The sequence below is a fragment of the Nomascus leucogenys genome, chromosome 3 (assembly GCF_006542625.1).
Source record: "Nomascus leucogenys isolate Asia chromosome 3, Asia_NLE_v1, whole genome shotgun sequence".
Lineage (NCBI taxonomy): Eukaryota > Metazoa > Chordata > Mammalia > Primates > Hylobatidae > Nomascus > Nomascus leucogenys.
In genome coordinates this window covers 148,495,673-148,508,290 of record NC_044383.1, presented here as the reverse complement: position 1 = coordinate 148,508,290, position 12,618 = coordinate 148,495,673, and the positions used below count along the sequence as shown (strand labels likewise).

General features: G+C 34.8%; 1 protein-coding gene across 1 annotated transcript in view; it reads right to left on the bottom strand.

Moving 5' to 3' along the window:
• Window positions 1-12,618, bottom strand: part of PACRG (parkin coregulated) — a 572,095-nt gene that overhangs the window by 558,666 nt on the left and 811 nt on the right. The window lies entirely within an intron of this gene.

Here is a 12,618-nt window from a genome sequence, read left to right as displayed (position 1 = left end):
AGAGCCCTCACCAAGAGCCAAAATGGTGGCACCTTGGCCTTGAACTTCCCAGTCTCCAGAACCATGAGAAATAAATGTTTAAGCCACTCAGTCTATGGTATTGTGTTATGACAGCCCCAGCCAACTAAGACACTACCCTAGCACTAATACCTGGTCTTGAAGACACTAACTACCCTAGCAATAATACACAGTCTTGAAAAGACTACCCTAGCAATAGTACCTCATCTTGGAATGATATGATAAAAGCACCTTGTGGTGGATTACTAGGAAGGATTTTGCTGCCTGGTAAATCAGAGACACCAATAATTTATGCTTGTTTTTTTAAGCTAAATACATCATGATTAAATAATGTAAAAGAATCTAAGGATAATTCAGCATTAGAATATATGTATTCACATAATTAACATTAACAGATTGAAGAGGAACAAACCTTATAATCATCTCAACAGATGCAGCAAGTGTCTAATAAAATTCAATACTACTTCCAATTAAGAAAAACACCCTTAGCAAATTAAGAATGTAAAAAATTGATAGGGCTGGACGTGGTGGCTCATGCATGTAATCCCAGCACTTTGGGAGGCTGAGGAGGGCAGATCACGAGGTCAGGAGATCGAGACCATCCTGGCTAACATGGTGAAACCCTGTTTCTACTAAAAATACAAAAATTAGCTGGGCGTGGTGGCGTGCGCCTGTAGTCCCAGCTACTCAGGAGGCTGAGGCAGGAGAATCACTTGAACCCAGGGGGCGGAGGTTGCAGTGAGCCGAGATTACGCCACTGCACTCCAGCCTCGGTGGCTGAGCGAGAGTCCATCTCAAAAAAAAAAAAAAAACAAAAAACAGTGGCTCATGCCTGTAATCCCAGCACTTTGGGAGGCCGAAGGCAGGTGGATCATGAGGTCAGGAGACTGAGACCATCCTGGCTAACACGGTGGTGTCACTAAATTTTTTGTACTAAAAATACAAAAAATTAGTTGGACGTGGTGGTGGGTGCCTGTAGTCCCAGCTATTTGGGAGGCTGAGGCAGGAGAATGGCGTGAACCAGGGAGGTGGAGCTTGCAGTGAGCTGAGATCACGCCACTGCACTCCAGCCTGGGTGACAGAGTGACACTCCATCTCAAAGAAAAAAAAAAAAAGATTGATATTGCACCTTCAATACAATTCTAGCTAAAATCTCCAAAGAAATTTTCATGAAACTTGACAGCTTATTCTAAAATTCCTATAGATGGTAAGAAAGCAACGATGTCAAATAGGATATAAACAAATTGGAGGAACTCATCACACTAAATACTAAATTTGTAAAGCTACAACAATAAAGGCAGTGTGATACTGGTTCAGAGACAGACAAATAGACTAATGGGACATAATACAGAGTACTCAGTTAGTATTCATAGATGGTACTGTCTTGGTGGCTCTCCATATGGAAAAGATCAAATTAAAGCCTTACCTCCCATCTTAAAAATAAATTAGCAGTTAAATAATTAACAATGTATGTGTGAACATTATAAGAATAAAACACAAAGAAGAAACCTTACAATATTAGGATCAAAAAATTTTTTTGAAACTAGGCAGTTTTTTTTTTTTTTTAAAGACAGCACCTCACTCTGTTGCCAGGCTGGAGTGCAGTGGCACAATCTTGGCTCACTGCAATCTCTGGCTCCCGAGTTCAAGTGATTCCGCTGCCTCAGCCTCCCGAGTAGCTGGGACTACAGACACCTGCCACCACGCCTGGCTAATTTTTTGTATTTTAGTAGAGACGGAGTTTCACCATGTTAGCCAGGATGGTCTCGATCTCCTGACCTCGTGACTCGCCCGCATCAGTCTCCCAAAGTGCTGGGATTACAGGCGTGAGCAACCAGTCCCAGCTGACAAAAATTTTTTAAAAACACCAAAACCATAAAGGAAGAATGTGACAAATATAAATACCTAAAGTTAAATTTAAAATTTATGTATTAAAAAGATGTAAAAATAAGTATAAAGACAAGTTGCAAACTGCAAGAAAATATGTACATCCCATATCCAGAACGATCCATATCTAGAGTATGTTAAATACAGCTATGTGTCAACAACAAAAGGACTAACAATGTAGCAGAAAAAATGGGCAAAGGCTATGAATATGCACACTAAAGAGGAAGAAATCTATATGATAAAAAACCTATAAAAAGAAAACACGATCACTCTAATCAGAGAAATGCAAAATTAAAACAAGAAATTATTTCATATACTTCAGATTGGTACAATTTTAGTCTGATACCATCAAATTATGATCTGGGAAACAGGCATTTGGAAACAAGAATTCTCATTAGCTGTTGGTCACAATATAAATATTTATATATTACTTTGAAGAGAAATTTGACAAACTCGATTAAAGTTGAAGTTATACTTCATTTTTCAGCAATTCCAAATCTGGTGAACTTTGGCCTTCATGCACAAGGAATCCTATAATAGGATGTTATGATACTGCAATGTAGAAACCTAAGAGACCCTCAGTATGAGAATGAACTAAAAAGCGGGTTTATTCACACAATGGAATATGACATAGCAGGTAAACAAATTTGCTATTAACAGGACATGCATTCCTGGAGAACCACCATTCAACAAAATGGCTAACTAGAAATAACAAAGTATATGGGGAAATGTGTGGGGAAAATAATGTTTAAAAAGCTCTATACCTATATGCAACTTTGTAACCAGAGCATTTAATAATCATTCTAATTAAAATTAACTACCACAGTTAAAATATTAAATTCCTGACCTTTAAAAATGAAATATTGGAGTAAATACAGTATAGTGCTATGCCTATTGAAAAAATGATAGACACATTGTAAGGATCTACAAAGATTGGGCTTGCCTCACATTAGACGCTTCCAAGAGCAAGTGCACAAACAGAACCAGGAAGAACCCATAGCGAACAGGTATAATCTATGACGCTATTACTCCATGTCACCCTGCATTTAGCTGTGTTAGTATAATTTGTATCCAGTTGCTGTTACTTTGTGACACAAAATACTAACAAGATGGGGAAAGTCACATCTGAACGTCCTACTTATACTAATAGCATTCCGCTACTAATGAACTGAATATGACCTGAAGGCATTACAGAAACCTGCACTGTAACCAAATAGCTCAGATGAAAAAGCAATCTGAAGAACAGGTCTTGAATTTCAATTATCTCTATATCTCTGCATCTATCTCTGTATCCATCTATCTATAGGATAGATGAATACATATATATTCATTATGCATATTAAGGAATAATGTATACAAACTTCAGGATCCTGCTTGCCTCTAGGAATGAAAGGACAGAGTACAAATTAAGCTGTAGCTCTCTTAGTGAGGTTTTTGTTTTACTTATAAGAATATAATGTTATAATTAAAAATATTGTTTATTAAATCTAGATGGTTAATAAATGCCTCTTTTTCTATTTCTATATTTATTTGTATATTTAAATTTTTCAAAATGTAGAAGAACATGATTAAAATAAAATATATGCAATTCAGTGAAAACATTGGTTAGTGAGATGCCTTGGTATAAAATAAATATAAAAATACTTATTAGGAAAACGTATACCTATAAGCATGGAAATGATAAATTATGCCACTATAAGTGAAGATAGTGTTATACAATGATCATTATTTGCTAGTGAGTTATATGATCATTTCTATCTCAAAATGATGTTCGACTTTACATCTTATTAAAAGGTCATTTGGAAGATTAAACTGGTAAAATGTTAAAATTTAAAATAAACATTCTGGGAATTAACGGATAAATTAGCCTCACCAATTTCTAAAACATATTACCAAGTTGTGGTTTAATTACCACAATAATTAAAACTGTGGACATTGGTTAAAAATTCCTCTCAAATATTTCTATTATGTAGAATTATGAAACACACAAAAAGAAAAAGAACACACAAAGCAATGGGGAATAAAATATTACATCATAAATGTCTTTGGGAAAATTGAGTAGCCATCTAGAAAATAGTTTTCTGAGATCTTCCCCATCATACTATGTACCCAGATGTTCTCAACCCCTAATTAAAGACTAATTAAATCAACCCCGGAACACTTAGAAGAATTAAATGGGAACCTTTCAAGTGATTACAATTTGCAATCTGAGAACTACAGCCTTAGATGTTTGCTACCCCCTCATTTGCATCATGAATAGGTTTCAGAGGTGCTGAGATCCTGACCCTCAACACTGGCAGGTGGGGAGGTAGACAGCAGGCAAGGTCCAGGCAGTCAAAAGCCCCTTAGGGAGGCCACAGGGGGAGCTAGAATAGGCACATTCAAGCACAGCAGGTGGCAGTATTAATAAAACCTTGATTGGGGTTTTAAGATTGATAAGATCTCTGACCCAGTACATCTACTTCAGAAATTGTATTTCAAGGAAATACTGTAAAATACAGAAAAAACTTTTTATATAAAGATACTCATTTCAACACTATGTATACACTAATAGTAAAAAGTTGAAAACAACCTAAGTGAAAGACTAATTATGACAAATTCAAAGGATAGAATTTTATGAAGTCTTTTAAATGCTTATGAGCTTTCAATAACATGTAAAATATTAGCATATTAGAAGGAATCCATAAAATTCCATATAAAGTATAATTATACACATTGCAATCTATACAAACACACAGGTAGGTATATACACTCCATATACTCTCAAAAATATATGCAATCAAAATAATTTTAAACATGTATATAATGAATAGAATTTACAACATAATTATTTATAGCAAAAAAAAAAAGCAGAAAATAAGATTGAAAACCAAACTAGTTGGGAGCCTGGTCTCTCTTAGCCTTTGCACACTCCCCTAGGTCCTTCTCAACTGTTATATTTCACCAAACATGATTCCCTTCAGGAAACTTTCCTGGACTCAGACCCTTTCAGGTCGTCCAGCTCTGTGCTCTTATCATATTACACATTTTCTCCCTGCCAACTTATAAAAACAGCAGCTATCTTGCTCCCATCATAAAATAAACTGAGAACAATAACTAAAATATATACAACCTAAACATTCCTGTGAGCACTGTAAATTCCATTTCTAGATCAAATTGGATCACCGAAAGTCTACGTACATGTACTACAACAATTTAATATCAGGCAAAATCCAATTTGCCAAGATACATTTTAATAACATGTACTTAGCTCTCACTGAAATCTTTTGTGGATGGTATTTTCACTGCATTTCTTGCAAAGATAAAAATGTAGATATGGTATGTTGCATGTATTTAAAACATGACACGACCAATTTCTCAGAGAGTTCAGTGTAGAGAAAGCTTCAGTTCCCCATAGGGATTGATGGGCTACTCCTTTTGTGATAATAAGATGTGTATAATGTTCTCCTTTCAGCAACAGATGCCAAGAAGCTCAGAATTAAATTTCAACATCCATTGATAAATATACTGACTCTTATGAATGACAAAATTGATGCTTCTTTCCTTGAGCCCAAGCTTTCTACTTTAATTACATTTTATTTTATTATTTCACTGTTGTTTATTCTATTTCATTTCCAATCACTCCAATTTATTTTCCAAGTCATGTGTCTTAATGTATATGTATTTCACTGTGAGCTAGTTGAAACTGGTTCGGAACACATTATGAAGAAATACACAAATATGTTTGAGGTAATCATTTTTCTTCACAAAGTATGTAACTTTAAAAAGAGCAATAAAAGCCACTATTGAGAATGGAAAGGAACTCACAGAGTGGGTAACTGTAGTTGCAATACATACAATACTAGACAAGTGCCTCATATCATTTAGAATATAGATGGAAAAAAGTACTACAAATAAACCAAATCAAGCCAAGAGTAAAACAGTCAAAAGTCTTAAAAAGACACTTCAATAAAGAGCATATCCAAATGGACAATAAATATCTGAAGAAGTTGTTAACTTCATTAGTCACAATAAAATTAATATTCAAATGACAAGGATATAACATTACATACCTACTGGAATACTTACAATGCAAAATGAAGAAAATATTAATTATTGGTGAGACTGTACCACAAACGGCAATCTCATATAGCGCTGGAAAGAGTTTAAATTTGAAAAATCAATTGGGAAAACAGCTTTAGTTTAGTTACTAAAGCCAAACATGCATGACTTAGGGTCCAGCAATTCCACTCCCAGAAATATGTCCTTGGTCATGCATAGATATGTTCTCCAAAAAAAGTGTAAAAATTTTCTTAGCAGTGCTGTTTGTAACAGTTCTAAATTGGAGGTCACACAGATACCCATCGAGAAAGCGATGGATAAATAAATTATGGTATATCCAAGAAAATACTAGACAGGAATAAACATGAAGGATTTATTTACAACTATAGTTGTATGCAGTAATGTGGGTGAATCTCACAAACAGAATGTTGATGAAAGAAACAGGACACAAAACAATTACATACTTTGTGATTCCGTGTATAGAAGTGCAAAAACAGGTGAAACTAGTCTGTTGGCCAAAGTCAGAAGAAGGTTACCATGTGGGTATGTTGGGTAGTAACTAGAAAGAGACAGATGAGGTTTTTGGTGTTGACAATATTTCTGGATCTGGGTGTTGGTTGCATCAGTGTGTTTGGTTTGATATTCACCAAGTGATTCACTTACAATATGTGAGAGAACTGTTGTAAGAAAAACCTAGAAATCTAGGTTCCAGTCCTTGCTCTATCCCTTAATAAGTATCTCTAAACAACCACAAAATATTAAATTGTTTGAGATTTATACATTAAGTGGAAAAACACAGTCTGCCCTGCCTTTTCATAAGATTGGCTGGAAAAGCCAAATGGAATGAAAATGACTAGCCCTATTATATATGAAGGAATAAATATATGACATTAAGTAATCAATTATTAACAAAGTTACTTGAAATAATAAAAACATAGCACTGATAGATTATTTAAATTGGATAGGAATTCCTAAATTTGATAGGAAGACATTTGATATAATTTAGTTTAAGTATATAAAGGGTTATGTAACAATTCTCTGGCCATTTACGGAAAATAAGTCAAAATTTATACCTTCCAAAATCAAAATGATTTAAGGTGAAGCAAACTTTCAAAATAAAAAATTAAAAGTAAAACAGAATCAAGGAAAAAAAGACTAAATTTTTTCTCATCATCTTAGACATGAAAAAGCTTTTCTAAGCCAAACCACTTCAACTTTTTTCAATGAACATGTATAACTTTTATAATACTGCACAAAACAGTTGCAAATTATTCTCATTTCTAGATTTCATATCTATATAACATCACTGGCATTTTCTTTGAAGCCACTAATTTGAAGATGATTGTCTAATTATAGTATAAAATATAGTCTTTCATTAATTCAACTGATCAAAATAAGATAAATAGCAGCTACTATGTGCCATAAATTTTTCTTGAGGTGAGGATGCAGCAATGGGTGAAATAAACAAACTTCCTGCCCTTTTGGGGCTTACTCTCTGGTAGAAGAAAAACACAGGCTCAACTAAATTAATATTAGAGGGAAAAATATAAAACAGGGAAGGGAGATGGGAGTGCTGGAGCAGGGATGGAAGGGATTGTTAAGGGTCTGAAGTTTAAAATAGAGTGGTCAGGAAGGGGCTCACTAAATAGCTAATTTTTAAAGAGAAATTTGAAGCATCAAGAGATGAGGACACACAGGGTAAAATGCATTTCAGGCAAAGGAAACAGGAAGGGCAAAGGCGTGGCACTAAATGAGTTCTGGAGGCAGGGCCAACAGATTTGCATAAAGCAGCAAGGGTGGGCAGATCACACAGGGCCTTCCCAGTAGAGGAACCTTAGCTTTTACTCTGAGTGAGGCAGGGAGCCACCTGAGGGGTTGAGGTGACAAATGCTGTGATTCGGCCTTCTCGAGTTTTAAAGGGAGCTTCTGGGCTCCACAATTAGAGAGGATGGCTTTAAAAAATTCAAAATAGAGACAAATAACAATTATAACAAGAAAGTAGGAGAATATGAGATGAGAAGAAAGGGTAGAATTGCTTTCCTTCATTCATCAAATATTTATTGAATACACTGTTAGGTTCTGGTTAAGATTAAAAAATGGCTTAGATGTGGATACTCCCCTCAGAGAGAATTTACATAAGGAGATAAAACATGAGCAGAAATGACCATAATACAAAGTAGAACACAATGAATAAAGGATAACTTTCTATGTGGGTGACAGGAAGGGAGAATTAAAGAAGTCTTCTTAAAGCAGTTGGCATTTTGCTGGCCACAAAAATATAAGCTTGACAGCATGTGTTCTGTCTTTTGCTGACTGCTAAATTCCTAGCATTTAAAACAGTGCTTTACACGTAGTCTGTGATCAATAGATATGTGTTACCTGACGATAGAATGAATTTGTATATGCAGATATGTAGGGAGAAGGGTGTTCGAGCAAAGGGAACAACATAAACAGAAACACAAAAATAAAGAATACGAGTTTATTTCCTGGGTTCAGATTGACTAAGCAAATGAGAACAGTGGGAGATGAAATTTTAAAACACAGAGTGGGATTAGATCACAGAAGACCTTGCTGGCCCTGGGGAAGTATCTTGACTTTTTTTCTATAAGAATTGGGAAGCTCCAAAAGCTCTGAATAGTAATAGCAGCAGAACATTGTACCGGAAAGATTAGTGTAATTGTACTGATAATTGATTGAGGGAGTCAACCAATTGATAGGTGGATGATATTGTACAAACCTAGACAAAAGGTGATGAGGTCCCCCATTAGTTCATCACCACTTGGTCCCTTCATCATTAGTACTTCTCTACCAGAGACATCTGTTTATTTGTATTGTAATTATTTTACTTGTCTCTCTCCTTTTCTTCACTAATAATGTAGCACATTTAGCACTGGAGCTAGACACTTCTAAGTATCCCCCAATATTCCTTGGCTACAGTAATAAAACATTGTGAGTTTGAGCTGGACACAGAGCTACAAGTTAAAGACTACATGTCTCTTGCAACTAGCTGTGGCCATAAGACTAGGTTTTGGCAATGGATTTGAGCAGGAGTGAGGATTGCTGTTTCTGGGACATGCCCTCATAATGAAGCTGTTTGCTCTTCATTTCTTCCTGCCTCATTCTTGCAGATTGCTCCATACCCATTTTTCTCTCCTCCACCTGAAGTAGGTGTTGGAGATGATGCCCTTTTGGAATTACATAGCTTCCTTCATCCTTTTCCTGAGGAGACAGGTACGTGGGCTTGGGAGTTGCTTCATGGGTCAAGCTTTCATAGGCTTTTGCAAAAAGGGAAAATGTAGGTGTATTTATCACTAGGTTCTGACCAGTTGGATGAGAATGAAAGTGGGGTGCTGTCTCTGGGTCATGCACAAAATGGGAAGCTCTCTGCTTCCACTTTCCTCCCTCTTGAGGACAGGTATTTGACCCTGGTGGTCTTGAGCCCACCTTGTCTCAGGTGTCATTTTACAGGATGCAAAAAACAAACACACTCCTATACCCCTGCACCTGCCTCACGGGGAAATGCTGCCCAACCTCCTGGGATTGCCTACAAACTTGAACCTCTATTATGAGAGAAACAACTTCCATCTTAATTAAGCTATTGTTATTTGGTCTGTGTTATAGCAGCCAAATTAATATTTTAATATATAATTTATAAATATTGATGATTACCACTATGTGTTAAATGAGCACATGACTGGTAAATATAAAACACACTATACATGTAAAGTATAGGTTGAACTATCTCTTATCTGAAATGCTTGGGATCAGAAGTGTTTTGGATTTGTTTTTGTTTTTTTGTTCAAATTTGGAACACAGTCGTCCCTCAGTCTCTATGAGGAATAGATTCCAGGACCTCCTGCAGATACCAAAATCTGCAGATGCTCAAGTCCCTGATATAACATGGCACAGTATTTGTATATAACCTATACATTTCTACCTATATACTTTAAATCATGTCTATATTCCTTATAATATCTAAAACAATATAAACGCTCTGTAAATAGCTGCTACGCTCTATTGTTTAGGGAATAATGACTAAAAAAAAAAAAAGTCTGTACGTGTTCAATACAGATAAAATTTTTATCCCAAACATTTCAATCCAAGGTTAGTTGAATCCATGGAGGCAGAATCTGTACAAAGAGCTGACTATATCTGTATTATATACTGATGGTCATGCCAGTTTTGAAAATCTGAATCCAAAATGCTCAAAAGAGAGTTTTCTTTGAGTGTAATGTCAGCACTCAAAAAGTTTTGTATTTTGGACCATTTCAGGTTTCAGACTTTTGGAATAGGAATACTCAACCTTTAATATTAAAAAAATTATTTATTCCATTCCCCTAAACTTTGAGCATAAAGCATCTATAGTCTTTTGAAAAGGAAAGCTATAATAGAAAGCTTAGGCTGAAATCAACTTCTCTGTCACCATAACCCTGGGTCGATTTTCTACCTTGCTTCATGATAAGCTTGTTCAGCACAGAACGTATCTGACAAGATGAAGACAACAAAATACTGGGTTACTAGTTTCTGGTCATGGGCTCTATCACACCCCAAACAAGACCTTTAAAAGGAAAATGAACTATGAAATCTTCGAGTTGTGTATCTCTTATATCTCTTTATAGGCAAGCACTATAAAAATGTGAATTTGAATATTATTTGATTGCGGGACTTATGTGATGCTGTTTTCTTATAGAATGCAACAAAAATTTCATGGAAACAAAGTCTACTTTCTATTGAAGAACAATATTTGACATTGAGATTTTAAAAATTTTGCCATTTACATTTATCATTATTTTTTCAATAATTTTGCACTCTCATATCCAGATTGTTTAAATAAGCATTTCTGCTTGCACAGCCCATTTGATGAAACATATTTATGATCAAGTTTATGTACTTGTATCACTATTGCACTCAAAGAAATATCAGGAGTCTCTGTATAACTCCTTATGATATACACAGTTCTTCATGTTTTAGGTGGAAGAGCATTGGAATGGTGACTTATCTAACTGAAAAAGTGGTTTGGAGGGTGTTGGCTCTTGGAGCATGAGGTTGCAATTAAGAAAAGCTGGAAATTGGCACACATATCCGGAATCAAAATACACCTTCAGAAAGAGATGAGGATATTTTCACCTTATAATGCTGAGAAGTCTATACTGATAAAGATAAAAATGGTGAAATGTAAATATTGGTTATGAAATTGAAAATTTTTATTTCCTGTACCACTGAAGTTATTTTGTATAAACAGTATTGTCTAGCTTTCTTTTATCAAGTTTTGAATGTTGTTATTTTGGTTTTCCTCGGAGTACCAACGGCAAGGACTTTGCTTTGCTGATCCCAAATCCCCAGAACTGTGCTTAACAAGCATTGGGTATAAAAAAAAAAAAAAGAGAGAGAGAGAGAGAGTTGTTGACTGAATAAATAGATGAATGGATAAATAATGTTTGCATTTAAGAATTATGATTTCCAATGGCAAGAGAGGTATTGCTAGTACAAGATTTTCCCTTAGAACATAAAAAGAGAAGATAATGGATCTCAAATAAGTTGTTTAAAAGAAGCCTGCTTCATAATCAATGTTTTTTTTAAGTCATGTAGGCATACTTATTACATTTGGCAATACAGAAACATCAGATTTTGCAGAACTATCTCTTTAGGTGTAAGATTATATTAAATTAATATGATACGAGAATTATGAATACAGGTTTAGGAAAAAACAGAAAAGAACCCCAACCAGTAAAAAAAAAAAATTGCGATATTAAAGTATAACATTAAAAAACACCAAAATTGTAAATATTGTGTAGAAGAAAAGCTAAATGATTAACCTGAATGGTTATGATATTGCTGATGAATGCATCATCTTTACTCCTAGGAGAACCAATTTATGTGAAATTCCATGAAAAAGAATTAGTTACAACAAGCAGAATTTTAGTCTATTTCCAACAATTTTAACTACTGTAAATCACCTGACACACTTCCCAATAATTAGGATATCGTTTTGCATAGCCACATGGGAACCTGGCCTTGAGGTCTATAGGTGATCTGTTTCATTCATGTATTTTAAGTATGTCATTTAGGAATAAGTTATAAGGTTTGCAACCTGTAAGCAAAGGAAATAATGTGACACTGGAAAACAACACTATTCATTTAACATAATGAATTGCCATGTAATAACTCAGATCTTCTTAGGGTGTAAATTATACAAATTTGAAAGCTGACTTTATTATTTAATGCCTCATTCCCAAACAGGTGCTTACTCAGTAGCAAAATCTGCCTTAGCATACCAAGTGTAAAGCTATTTAACAAATAGGAAGGTTTAAAAAATATATACTATCATGCAGACAGATAAAATATTTGTATATATTTTTAATCTTTTTTCTCTAATGATACTTAGAATATTTTATTTTTATTACTACAAATAATAGAGATTAAATATGAATTGTATTAGTAGCAGAGATATATGAGTTAAAGCTTGTATTGTTTAAAGCGCATCATCTTAAAAGGCCTGTCAGGAAACAGTGTTCATATTAAGGTGGCTTTCACTACTCTAACAAGATGACATCATTTTGTAAGAGACAAGTGTTGTTAGAGTAAATGCTAGGATATTCTAAAATTTCCTAGGTTGAAGAGAAGAAATTTCTCATTACAGATTATTTAATGAGTTTACGTTCCCAGTTGTAT